This window comes from Dipodomys merriami, unplaced genomic scaffold (assembly GCF_024711535.1).
Source record: "Dipodomys merriami isolate MVZ:Mamm:240054 unplaced genomic scaffold, mDipMer1.0.p SCAF_292, whole genome shotgun sequence".
NCBI classification, from domain to species: Eukaryota; Metazoa; Chordata; class Mammalia; order Rodentia; family Heteromyidae; genus Dipodomys; species Dipodomys merriami.
In genome coordinates, this window is record NW_027204404.1 from 498,626 (window position 1) to 513,016 (window position 14,391).

Consider the following 14,391-nt stretch of genomic DNA (forward strand, 5'->3'; position numbering starts at 1 on the left):
GATTCTGGCCACACCCCCATTCTTTCATGTTTCTTTCTGACCAATGGGATACAAGAATGGTGGCCACGCCCACATTCCATGCTGCCTTGTACCACCAGGATTCCCTAGGCTGGTTGACACAACTACCAGCAGTTGAATAAGGTAGAGGTGGCTGAGTGGTGAGCAAGAGACTTGAAGCTACTTTGGAGTAGGAAATTGATGTGCCTGCCTGCCTCCCACCTCCTACCCTGCTTCCTCCAAGGCACTGCATTTCAAACCTCAGGCGGTATCAAGCTACTGGCAGGTTGCAGCCTCAACCTGGTCCTGGCCACTGGTCCTCTGTCCTGGACCTGAGTGTCTGCAATGCCTCCTCCATTACTGCTCACCCTAACTGGAGCAGCCACCAACAACTTCTCCCAGCATCACAAGTGAGTGGCTGCCCAGAGGGCTTGCACCTTGTGACACCTGCATCCCACAACAACCCAACCAGGTCCCGGACCTGCACCTCTTTCACACCCCACAGTCCGGGGACTCTGCCACTAATGTGCCCCAGGAGTGGGCACATCCCTAGTGTCCAATGTCCCAGGAAAAGTGCAGATGCAGGGATAGGTGAAGAGGGGACACCACAGAGCCCCTGGTGGGAGCCAGAGAGCCATGCATCTGCACCCTTTCTCTCCCTGGTGGGAGCTTGGTGGTGTTAGTCAGAGGTGGGGAGCAGCACCTCCACACTTGCGTTGTTGCATCTTTACTTTTTCTGGGCATGGGGGTTGTTGGATACAGAAGATAGACCACCCCCCCTTGCTGTGTAAGCCCTTGTCTTTTATGCTTGGTCACCCTTTCACCTGAAGAGGGTCCCAGAAAAGCCCTGGAGGGAGGTGAAGGGCGCTGGGGGTCAGAGCAGAAGGTGAATATCTGGGAGGAACACACACACACACACACACACACACACACACACACACACACACACACACACACACACACACACATACACCCGGCCTGTTCCCACACCCCTCAGCTGTCAAAAGTTTTCACAGGGTCATCACCTTTCCCAGCTCTGCCAGCATCTGCTGGTGCTTTTGGTCCATTTGGTCTTCTTTTCCTCCCCAAGAATCCGCCAATTAGCCCAGAAACATGTAGGCTAGAAGTAAAGAGTATATCCATGTATGTAGCATTTAGGACCCCATCCATTTCCTCAACATTGCCCCAACCCTGGTAAGACACCCCTCTGGGGGCACCATGACCTTCTGCTAGTTTCCCCTCCCAGGCTCTGAGAAGCCACCTGTCTCAGGACTCCTTCATCCAGCATCCTGGCCTAGGGTTTTGGTGAATGTGGAGTCAAGGCTGTTTGTTCCCAAGAGGAAGGATCTGGCTTGGAGAAAGGGAGAGGTTACGTGGTGCTGTGTCATTTGAGTGGTGCTCCCCTTGGGTGGGAGCCTCTTGTTCTCTAGTTCTCTCAAGGGCACCCCCAAGCTCCAGCTTGTACAGTATAGAAGACTACAAATAAGACAACATTGAAACAAAAAGCCAATTCCAATATGAAGATTTATGGGAGTGATATAGAGAAACCATTACTCCTAAGTGGAACATGAAGTATGAGGCCACTCCCTTTCTAAATCACACTTGCTAATCACACAAATTTGTAAAAAGTAGAGTGGAACAATAATTGTCGTTCCAATGCAAGTTAGATATAAGAGCATGGACTTAACTGGAAAAAAAGTGAGTCTTGAGAGAGCAGGGATTATACTAGCAGTGAACTAGTGGCTAAGATCACATTTATTTTTCTTTACTTTTCTTATATATTTTTTTGTTGTTATTGGTCTTGGCACTTGAACTCAAGGCCTGGGCGCTATCCCTCCGTTATTCAGCTCAAGGTTACGGCTCTAACACTTGAGTCATAGTACCACTTTCAGTTTTCTGGTAGTTAATTGGAGAAAAGGGTCTCTGGGACTTGCCTACCTGGGCTGACTTTGAACCCCAGTCCTGAAATCTCTCCACCACCTGGCTTAAGATCACATTTCTAATAGTGTATACTCAGCATATGCAATGTGTATGTTCATCTATCTTTATATGAATTCTTGAGTTAAAAATCTGGGCTAGAGTTTGACTTTACACTCACAAAAATATTTGTAATTTAAAAGTTGATACTTCTGGAGAAATAAAACCTAAGAATGTAAATGAGTCTGGGAAGTTTAGTTGGCATGCAGCCTGAGCAGAACAGTCTTTGCCACACTAACAGCCAAAAGCTAGATTGGAAGAATGGCTCAGGTGATGGAATACCAGTCATGAGCAAAATTGATGAATAAGAGCTTGAGGCTTTTGCATGCATACATACATACAAACATACACATACACACAGAAGCACTTATATGTGCACACACAATTACACAAATAAAACAACTTAGAATATGTAGAAAAGTTAAAAAAACAATAGAAAATATGTCCTGAGTAAGAATCAAGTGATAAATTTTAATATTAGAAAATCCTCAAGTGAACTTTCTTCAAAAAAGTTTGAGACTATTACATAGGTAGGGACCAGAGATAGTAAGAAAGTCAAGTAATTATTATTAAAGGATCAGATCCATGGAGAAATGAATAAGAGATCCCAGCATGTGCATCTGAAAATGTTCATATCCTGTGTCAAATGATAGAAGATCTTCGAAAATAGTACATAAACACTCTGAGCAGTCAGTCTAGTGGATAATATCATTGGAGAAGTTCAAAATTGCCAGTCTGTATCTAGATTACATAAACCAAGAAACCATGGCAGGGCAATGTGATACAAGCCTGGAATTCTAGCATGCAGACTAAGACAGGAGATTAGAGAGTGGAAATACATAGTGATACCTTCCCTGGACCAGGTAGTATAATTTTGTTTAATAAAAAAAATCAAACAAGAAAGGAATACACAATTGCAAGTCTGGGCTAATTTTGTCATTATGTTATGAGAAGTCAAGTTTCCTATTGAAATGCAACTCCTATATAATCTTCAGTTGTGTTTTAAATGCTCTCTTCATTACAGATCATTCCTAAATGCAAAATGGCTCATGATTCCCATCCAAAATTTGAAAAAGTAAGTGAGCATCATTCTGTAGGTTTCGAAAGAAATGATGGATTAAAAAAGCTTAAGCCTAGAGAAATAACAAAGTTTACCTAATGCAGGAATTTGTAGATTTTGCTAAATTAGAATTTAGAGTTAACATAAATATTTTGGTTTTGTTTGTAATTTCATATTTTATAGGATAATACAAAATTCTTTTTAAGTAGAGGGTTTAATTGAAAAATTCACAAATGATTCTGGCATTCCATTTTCCTAGAATATTCTTTCAAGAGAATTATAATTAGGTCTTAGTTGATAGATAATTCCAATAGTTCATGGATAAAATGATAATGTGAATAATCTAGACAGAGTTGCCAACAAATGGATATTAATTTATAAATTTAGCAAAAGGGCAATTTTTGATTGTATTGTATAACATTGTATGAAAAAAATAATTGTGTGACATCTTCTTTCTTCTACCTATATGTTACACAGGAAGCCATTTCCTAAATTACGTGCCTCTGTATACAATGAGAAAAATGTTATATTGGGTTTTGTTTTTGTTTTATTGGTTTGTCCTAGGGTTTGCATTCTGGGTCTGGAAGCTGTCTCTGAGCCTCTTTATGCTCAAGGCTCGTGTGCTAACACTCCAATCTCAGTGCTACTTGTGTCTGGCTTTTTCTGAGAAGTTTATTGGAGATTTGAACCATAATCTTCCAAACTTAGCATTCTGAATATCTGTGATAGTTTACAAAAAGTATAAATATAAATAACATTTGCAAGTGTTCTGATCTCAAGAATTTCACTGGGGGAAATTTATGCAACCCATTTTATTGTGGTGTTCTTTCCAGAACAAGGAGGGCATCACATTAGCAGAGGTGGAGTATTTTTTTCACAATAGATATAAACTATTCATTATGTAAATTAAGGGAATTTTAAGGTGCTCTTTACGAGTTGGAAAGTATTGGACTAGGATGATTTTATGGCATAAATCTTGGGATTGATGGTCATAGAAATAATAGCTTACTTTGATAAATATTTGCTTACTGTTGAAGAATTAATTACAGATGTTTCATAATTTTATCATCTACCAGAATGTGCCTATTTTTCTGTTGACTTCTCAATCTGTAACACTCCATTGGAAATTGCATCTATTGCAGAATTGCAAACAGGTACTGTTTTGAATCTCTCAGGTATGGAATGTTCAGAAATTGAAAATGAGTAGTTATTAGTCATAGGAATTTTGAAGAACACATATATTCTGTGCTCTTAACAACTTATTTACTTTTAAAAGTTATTGGTTTCCATAGAGTTAAACTGTTTTTGGTTTTAGTGTGAGAAAGTACTAAATTTATTCTTTTTTCAAAATATTGGCAAGTTTATTGTGAAAATATTGTCTAGTTGGATAACATTCAAGATGATGATCCTCTGATGAAAAAGGAGTAATTGTTTCAAATTAGATGCCAAATAGTATTGATTTTTAATAAATTACAACATAAAATAAAGGATAATATTTACTGTAAAAATAGAGTGAAATTATATTTTATGCAGCTTATTTTAAAATTTATTATCAAATTGATGTACAATGGGGTTACAGTAATTGTAAGGTAGTGAATACATAACTTTTCAAACTTTTTAGCGCCTCCTTCATTTTTCTCACAGTTTTCCTTCACCTCAGTACTCCTCACAAGTTGTAATGTACATTTCCAACATATTGCATGTGAGTATTTCTATTGCATTGGTTTTCCTTTTGTCCTTTGTCTCACCATTTTGTTGTTCATCTTCCCTTCCCTAATTAAGGTAAATGTATACACAATACACAGGGCACCAAAATTGAATACAGCAGGGGAAAACCATAAGGGAAAAAACACAAAGAAAATAGAAATCACATAGTATATTACAAACAATAACTACAAAAAAATCTCTGTTCCATATCTTGAAGTTCATTTTGCTCAGCACCAGCTTTTATGGTCATATATACACATAAACCCACTGGAAAAAAATAGTTGTAGGGACACTATATCATGAAAACAACATGTCAACTGTTTTTGAGGGTAAAGGTTTAACTAGGATTAGTGAATAAATGATTCTGTTAAAGGAATTTCAAAAGAGTTTGAAAATTATGACAGCTATATTTTGATTGTTCAAACTTTTTAACAACTTAGCTTATTAAGAAAATTGCCTGGGTAAATAGGCTTTCATGCAAAGAAATCTATGGAGACTTAGTTAAGAGGGAGCAATGTGGGTGAAGATAGTTCATTTTCACACTAAAGAAACAAACTTAAGAAACCTTGCTGTAAATCCTGTAGGTTCCTTTGAGAATTGAACTTACCCAGGAAATATACTCTCATTGTGTGAAATTCAAAGTTCTTAAAAAATTAAGATATCTACATTTGTGAATTGACCTTTAACTACCAAAATAATTATTTGAAAAAGATAATTTTGGTCAAAATATTTAGGGCGAAAGTGCCCTCCACAATTGAAAAAGGTATTGGGTTCACACTTTTCTGTTTGTAACACTTTCTACAATGTCTTTGTACGTGAAGCACTGAAACACAGAAAAAAAATCTGATTGGATACTCCAATGATTACACATTTCTAAGTAGCTCACAAAAAATAATATCCTTATTAACATGAGATAGTAAAGATTTCTCTTATTATATAAGCCAAAAAGGTTTGGGATTAGAAAAGAATTGAGAAAATTGAAAGGGTAAAAAGACAGTGTTCTTAGAAGCCCTAGCTAAGCATATTGGCTTCAGCAGTGGAGGGAGGCCTAAACATTTATATATGTTGTCTTAAAATTTTTGATATGTAAAGTGATTTTATAGAGCCTATTTGGCTGACTATAATGCAGAACAGATTGAATGAAGACATGAAAATAAATTCTGCGTCCAAATGAGGCAACTTAAAAGAGTTTTAAAAGAGAAACCATGAAGATATAGTGGGGTGGGGTGGGGGGGAGACCTTATAGTCCTTCAGCTTCACTGGACTTGAAGCCAAGAAGCTGTGATTAATTGGAAATCAGGCAAGAGATAAGAGGAGGACATAGAATTAGACATAGAAGCATTGTCCTTTGTAACAGACACTGTCATCCAAGGAATGGATGATTTAACTCTTCTTTCCCATACATCTTGCTGAACAAATGCAAGACCAAGAGAAGAATAATCTATTGAAATAATTTTTCAAAGAATAACTTCACTGAAATTGATAAGGTATCTAAGGAGAGTCTTAAGAGAGAAGATAAAAGTGGAGTATTCTTTGATTTCCTCTAAGCATCTTGTTATCAAAATATATCTTTGAGGTTAGAAGTGATTGAACCAAAAAGTGGTGGAGTACTTATTTTTGTGGGCACTTTAGACACAAGAAGACTTTCAACGTAAAAAAAAAAAAAAGTATAGCCAAATATTTGTGATCACAGCTTCTGGGACTTATTTTTTGGAGACAAAGTTTTACATTAGAATTTGTCCTCATTAACATAGATGTAGGGTTGTCATGGCAACCAAATGCTAGGGTGAAGTTTAATGGACTCTGACAAGTAAACAGCATGATAGAAAAAAAAAGGCAAATAATATTTAGTGAACTAATTTGACCAATTACTTTGCCAGAACAGAGAAGGAAAAATAAAATTCAAAATCAGTTGACTTAAAAGTATGAAAAAAGAGTAGTGAAGAGAGATGAGAGAAAACATAGAGGATTGTTTTCTCTCCAGTGGACAGAACCTATTAGGTTCTTGATCTTGTTTCTTCCATTCTATCTTCAGAAGCTATCAAGTGTGGGTCAGGACTGCAGTACCCATTTCAGACAAAGAGAACTGACAGAAGAAAGATAATATTTGCAGCAGATGTAGGTGATTTCTAACCTTAGACAATCTATTTAAATCTATTCAAAATTCCCCCCTACCCCGAACTGCCCTCTTTGAAAAGCATTGTTTGCTTTCCCCAAGACTGTCCTTCATTAACTCCTTAAAATTTTGAGAGTTCATATTCATACTCTCTAGAGATTTCTCTTTGGTTGTGATTTTTGTGTGTTTTTGTTTTTTGTTGTGTTTTTTAACTGAATTTCAAAAGGTTGTGCAAGTGTGTTACAATTAAATATGTTCATCTAATTGTCCAATGCTCCTGGATCAGAGTCACTTTTTCTATCATTCTCAACCAACCCCTTCTTCAAGATTTATTTCAGATTTACCACTTCCTTTATCACATGTGTACATTAAGTATTCTAACTGTACTTGCCACTTGTTCCATTTTTCATTCATTCTACATCTTTACTATTATTCTACTTTGGTTTCAATTTCCTGGTAGTCATTCTGTTAAACCGTTAATACTTTGAAAGTTTTATACACATTCCATGGAGTTTCAATCCTGCATATGTTTGAACTGATGTCAGCTTATATTTCCATAATTCATTCATCTGCAATAATAATTTGCAAACTGTAGACGTGAAGGACCTAGATATGGTTTTATTCTCATCCATTTGGAAGATTAATCTTTAATCAAAAAAAGTTTTAAAATGGCTTAGAATGTATTCCTAATTACCAATTTTTATAAATGTCTTTGTACAATGGTTTGTGATTATTTTGTTTTACATGGGATAATATTATCTACTACATATAAGTTTTGGAAAATGAAGAAAACTAAGATTTACTACTATCAAGGAATATGATAGAAATAGAAGACAGATTTTATGTTTGTCACATCTCTGATGAATACCCATATTCAAGACTTACAGTCATATTTCTCACTAAGGTAAACAGATAGGGAAAAAAATAAAACAACATATGATGAGGCAACTTTTTGTGACTTTTTGAAATGTACTTTATTTAAGTGATGAAATTTACTTTATTAACTAACATTTGGGTTTGAAATATAGGAGGCTGATCTATTTAACACATTTCTGGAAGGCACCTACTAACACACAAATGGTGGGCGGAACAATTTCTATACTTTAATGAATAGTTGAACCTGTTTGGCATTGGTGCTGGGTAAATAAATCAACTCTATTGTAACTTGCTCACTACACTTGAAAAACTTGTAATGCCACTAAGTATAATCTACTTGTCAAATATTATTTAGGTGATTGTGATTTTTAAAAGTATATTTGAAAAAGAATATACTTTCAGAAGATTAAATGTAGGTTATTATTGTTTTGAGAATGACGACATTTTTATACTACCGAACCAAGTTTTACTGAAGTACCCCTGTTTTGAAGTACTAAGGATCTTCTCAATTAATGTTTTTCTGAATTATATTTGACCTCTAAGTCAAGTTTTCCTGGTTTTGGTAGACCAATTGTGGATCTATCCTTCCAGGATCTACTTTTTTGGCCTACTTATGCTGGACTGAAATCGTTCAGTAATCATTAGGAGAGTGGTATAAAAATAATCTTGTGACATGTTTTATCTCATTCAATCATATGGACTGGTCATCTGTAAATTGAAAGTTTGAACTACAGTACATTCTCTCAGATTTTGTGATATCATCTTTTATTTTAAGTTGCATTGCATTTCACAATTGCTTACTGAAAATTCCTGTTTCTCAAAGAATTCGGGCCCTGAAATATAGGAAATGAGAAATTGAGATTGGTCTTCAATTACTTTCTGTTGGCATGTTGCATGGGCCTAGGTGAGAAGTCTTGCCTCTGTTATTTGATGATGCAGGTAACTCGGACCTGGGAGCCTAGGAATTGTGGGTCCTGCAGAAAAAAGATCTTGTAGATGTCATATCAGCAAAATTTGGGTATAATCAGTAGGAATGCTTCAGAAATATGAAGAAAAACTGTTTAGGACCAGCGAGTTAAAATAATAAACAGAGGGGCTGGGAAGTTGGCTCAGTGGTAGAGCGCTTGCCTTGCATGCCTGAGGCCCTGGGTTCGATTCCTCAGCACCACATAAGCAAAAAGAAAAAAGCCGGAAGTGGCGCTGTGGCTCAAGTGGTAGAGCACTGGCCTTGAGCTGAAGAGCTGAGGGACAGTGCTCAGGCCCAGAGTTCAGGCCCCACAACCGGACCAAAAAAAAAATAATAATAATAATAAACAGAGCATCAGAGTAAAATATTTTATAGCTTATAGGAAAACAAAATTGTTTTTTTACCATGTGAATTCAGAAGACCAAGAGCACTTTGAAGGTATCACAAGTTTGTATGAAAGACAATGCATTGATACTTTTTATATTGTAAACCTAATTATATTCCAATCTATTTATTGGAATAAATAAATATAATTTTTTTCAAATTATCAATTATTTCTAGTAAGATTCACTGTGTGAAATATAAAATCAGCACATATAAATATAAAATATATTACTATATATAATATAATAGAAAGGGCACATGTTTTGCATTGTTCTGTTGTGGTTAAGGTATAAATGGCAACTCTGTTTTAAAGTATTATTCCATTATCTCTACCTCAGTGTTTAGTAGAGTTAGAACTAAAGCTTTACTATTTGCAGATTTACAACCTGGACACACCAGGGAACACTCTGATTAAAACATTACCAATTTAAGGCCTAATAATGAGGAGAAACATATGGACTTCTCCTGGAGCTATGGGAATATTTTGGTGATAGAAAGGCTGTAGTGTAAGTTCCTGCCTGGTTGGATGGTTGACAGGCCAGGACATTAGGTAATCATGCATATGAACAATTTTTTCACCTTCTTGGCTTTAGCTACTTTTGAAATGGTAGGTATATTAAATAATTGTATTTTGATAAAATACCTTCTATCCTGAACAGTTCTGTCTGAATTGTTCATCTCTCTATCATCCCTTGTAACTAATAATAGTTTTGTTTCAGTAAGACAATCTATGCTGTCAGGGTAAGATATTCTAGTTGATCTGTTGCTACATGGAAGAAGAGTAAATGGTCAGGTAGACATTTGTGCCAGTAAGACCTCATTTGGGAAATTTTGTGCTGCAGAATTTTATAAGTCGTTCTTAAGCAAGGCTTACTTTGAATCCATTAGCTCCACAAAGCTAACTCAGTTGGATAAATAAGTATTTGAAAAAGCCATCATCTTTGGACCTGGTTATAAATGCTTCAAAGTATGATCAAATTTAAAATGAAAAAAATATCCATTGACAAAAAATTGCACATGTGAGCAATAGACCAAACAATATAAATTTTTTTCCACTATACATAGAATTTTAGGAAAAGAAGATCAATAGCATTGTAAGGAACAATAAGTTTTCCTTGTTACAAATAGGCATCCAAAGATATATACCCATATAAAGATTTCATCATTAATATACGTGCTTCAGCAGCACGTATACCAAAATTACAACACAGAGATGATATGAAATACAGGAAGATATTAAAATTTGTGAAGTAGTCCAATTATTTCATTCTTTAGATGCAAGAAATGAAAAAAGTTATTAAAAAGTTGATTACAAAAATACGAGTGTAACAATATATGTAATTCATAGAATTGAAAGTAAGTTTGACATCAGTATATTAAGTTTTCACCTTAGAAAGGCCTTTAAATAGCATAAACTTTACAAAACTTTTTAAATTAGATAACATTGTCATTTTATCCCAAAGAAATAAAATAGTATAAGGACCTAGGAAAAAAAGGAATCTTAAACTGTTTCTATATGGAATGCCATCTTAAAGGACACATTTATTAATGAACCTATATATTATAAAACGATGTAGAATTCAATGTATTATATCTAGGAGAGAATGAAATAGATTATGGAAATTGTACAAAGAACAGAATATAAAATATTTTAATATATACTTTTCTCAGACAAGCACTAGAAATATCTTTAGTTTCGGTACTACTCATTTCAACAGATAAGTTAAAATTATTTCTGATTAAAAAAAATCACAAACTCTGCAGAAATTATTATAGATGTATACAAAACCTCTTGAATACATTTTGACATCAAAGTCAGGCAATTGACTTGGAAGAATACAATGGAATACATGAATTTTTACAGTAAGATTTTGCTGGTACTTTGTACTGTGAAAATATTTTGTACGGACCAACGAATGGACTGGCACTTTTAAACTTGAGAAGCTTAACAGAAACATTATGACTTAGGAAAAATTAGTACAGCCTTCCACAACTTCAAAGAGGTAGTGATACATACTTATCCTTTTGGCATTATCAAATAAAGTTTCTTCCTAGTTGTTTTTTAGACCTGGTTTGAGATAACGGTTCAACAGAAGGAGATCTAGCATATCTTTGCTATCTTTATTCCCAGCAGCAAGATGCAAGAGGTCAAAAGGCCTTAAGTTTGGGCATTGGTATCTGCACATTGATGCAGTAAGAAAGAAGACACTCTGGTATTATTCCACGTATAATCACTGTGCAGGGGTGTCGAGCCATCCACAGTTATTGCATGAATATCTGCCTCTTGAGCCACCAACTCATGGATAATGTCTAAGTGTCCACAGTAGGCTTCCCGATGAAGAGGGGTATACTCATCTTCATCCCTACTATTCGCATGAGTGGCCTTTTTGAAAAGTAGTCTTGGAACTGTTGTAAGCCGATTATTTTCGGCAGCCCAAAGAAGTAATTGTTTGGATCCTATTCCATTTTTTTTTGCAACTGATACCATTCCTCACTTATTTATCTTGTTCCTCATCTTCATGAGAATTGCCTACCAGTGGGAATGAGGTGTCCATATATTTCCCCAATAGTTCACGTTGGTTGAACTGAAGTCAATATTGAATGGTTAAACTGAAATATAGTGTGGGTCCAAGCTTGAGATGAAATGTACTTTGCTAATTAGAAGGCAGAGATTTAGAAGACTGATATCAAGGCCAGTTCTAAAAAATATAAATTCGTGAGAAACTACGAAAACAAACAAAGCTAGATATAGTGTAATTTCCCTGTTATCTCACGTTTGTGGAAACCATTGGTAAGCTATCATTCCTCAAGGGAGGTTTAGCCTGAAAAAGAATCTAAAGTGATTAGAGAATTAGCAACTTCAAGCACCAGTAGTGTCAAAGGAAAAAAGAAAAGAATAAACCAGAATAGGAAAGGAAAGGCAAGAAAAGGAAAATATTTGCTCTTCATTCTTGTAGTTTCTTGTCATTGGATACAAGCCTTGAGAATAATTTATTTACTGTTTTAGGATTCAGGCCTCTCTAATATGAAAGCATTTATTTCAGGTAATTATTGTATTACTACTATTTATTAACTTATTATTAGGCCTTCATGGAGATTGAACCTATGGCTTTGTATATATTAGTCTAGTCCTACAACTGAGATGTACCCCAGCTCTCTTGTATACTTTTTGAAATAGTTTATGAATTCCTCAATAGTTACCTATTGTACTTTTCATCTTATCTTTTCTCTCCCACCATTTTCCCTACGTGTTTAAGTTTATGTGCTGAAAGCATTCTTCAATTTTATCTTCTACACTTAGAATTTTGCTTTTGAATTTACAGAGAAGTTGGTTATTTTCATGACATCTTTTAAAATTATATACAGATAGATGTATTTCACATGTATGATTGATTCTTAGAGTTCATTGCAATAAGCAACATTTATATGGTCATATGCATATAGGTATTGAGACATTGTGATTCTCTCCTAAGAATAGTTTACCTTGTTCCTGCCATGTGAATGCTTAAATTGCTCTTAGTTAATCATATCCAAGTGTAATTGTATTTCTTTTACTAACTATTGGATTAACTTGTAGATTTATAGACATGTCTAGTTATTACAAATGAGGACAACCATGCAGCATATATTTAATTAGACCTTGCTTATTTCACTTAATATCATTGTTTTCCAGTCTTTCCTTTTGTTCAGGAATGGGGTAATGGCATTCTTTCCAATGGAAGCACAGAATTCCAACAATACAACAGAATTGAAGATCCAGAAATGAATTCACTCCTACAGGTAAATAATCTTTTACAAGGAAGCCAGACACATAGGATGGAAGAAAAACTAATTGTGCTGGTAGAATTGGCAGTATACAGAAAACCGAATTTAGATCCTTATATATATCCGTGTATCAGAATAGATTCCAAATGGATCGAAGACCTCCATGTAATTCCAGCTACCTTGAGAATGTTACAGGTAGAGTTAGGAGAAACATGAGGGCTCCTTGGTACAGGTCAAAACTTCCAAAGTAAGTCTGGATAAGTGGGATTACATCAAACCAAATCAATCATTTGTCAGACTCAAAAGCCCTGAAGAAAAATGAGATCGTGTAGCACAGATTTATTAGGGACCAAAACCACAGATGAGAGCCTCAGGCAATAGTAAACACTCCTTTCACTAGGTTATTTATGGTGGGATTTACATGAGTATAAGAGTTTTCTGGTGTGGATTAGTAAGAAAACAACTAATGTAAAGAAAGAGATAGCATGTGAAATGAGATGTAGGTGGAGAAATGGAGGGATTAAGGCAGGAGGGGAGTCAAATTCAAAGCCTTGGCCTGGTGCCAGCTCAGTAAGGCATAGGTGCACAAAGAAAGGGGTGTAAAACAGGAGCGGTTATAAACAAAAGCACTGGTCTGAAGCCTCAAAATAAGGACCCCAGTCTTTGTGGTCTAAACAGTCTCGAACATGAGCTTTTATTTAAATTAACACTCACGAGTTTAGATTTTGAAGACTGGGATGGTGCATAGTCACAGGCAATGTCTCCTATGTCAGGTAATCCAATCTACTCTTTCACATGTTACCCAATAGCCAGGTTTCAACACAAATGCCTACAATGAGATTGTACAAATGAGCCTGCGACTTTTCCCTCTCATGAATCAAATTTCTGTCAAATGATTTCTGTCTTCCAGATGTTTACACATTTCTCATGATCTTTTCTACTATTTTGTCTTCATTATTGATGTTCATAATACTTTTGTGTTGTTGTTTTGTGTGTATATGCCATTTTTATGGATTGAACTTGAGGTTTAATTGTCTATCTTGTATTTTTTGCTCATGGCTGATGACACTGTATTCCTTGAGCTACATTCTCATCTTCTGCTTCTTGCTGGATAATTGGAGATAAGTTTTCACATTTTGTTGTTTGGACTGACATTGAACTAAAATATTCAGCTCTTAGCCTCCTGGGTTTCTAGGATTCTACACATGAATGGCTAACACCAATCTTTGCTTTACTGTTATTTTAATTATGTAATAAAGTGGAAGTATATTTGTGCAATTTTCAAATACAAGTTTCAATCAACTTGATATAATGTAATTGCTATCAATTTTAACAGTTGAATCAATGAATAGTACACATTCCCAAAGAAATATAACTGAAAACAAAAGCTATAATTGTCTTCTTAAAAAAAGTAATGCAACCATTAATTTCTTTCACTTTACAATTTATGTTTTATATAACTTAATTAGCAGACTTCCATGACTAAAAGTAAATATATTAATTGTATACTACAAGAAGCAAGGTGATTATAGTTAAGAATAT

General features: G+C 35.2%; 1 long non-coding RNA gene across 1 annotated transcript; it reads left to right on the plus strand.

Annotated features, from left to right (window-relative positions):
• Positions 1-316: 316 nt before the first annotated feature.
• On the plus strand, positions 317-4,727 carry LOC138839088 (uncharacterized). The gene is made up of 4 exons (XR_011375837.1): positions 317-407; positions 2,999-3,049; positions 4,111-4,188; positions 4,679-4,727. It is a non-coding gene; the product is annotated as an uncharacterized lncRNA (long non-coding RNA).
• Positions 4,728-14,391: the final 9,664 nt, after the last annotated feature.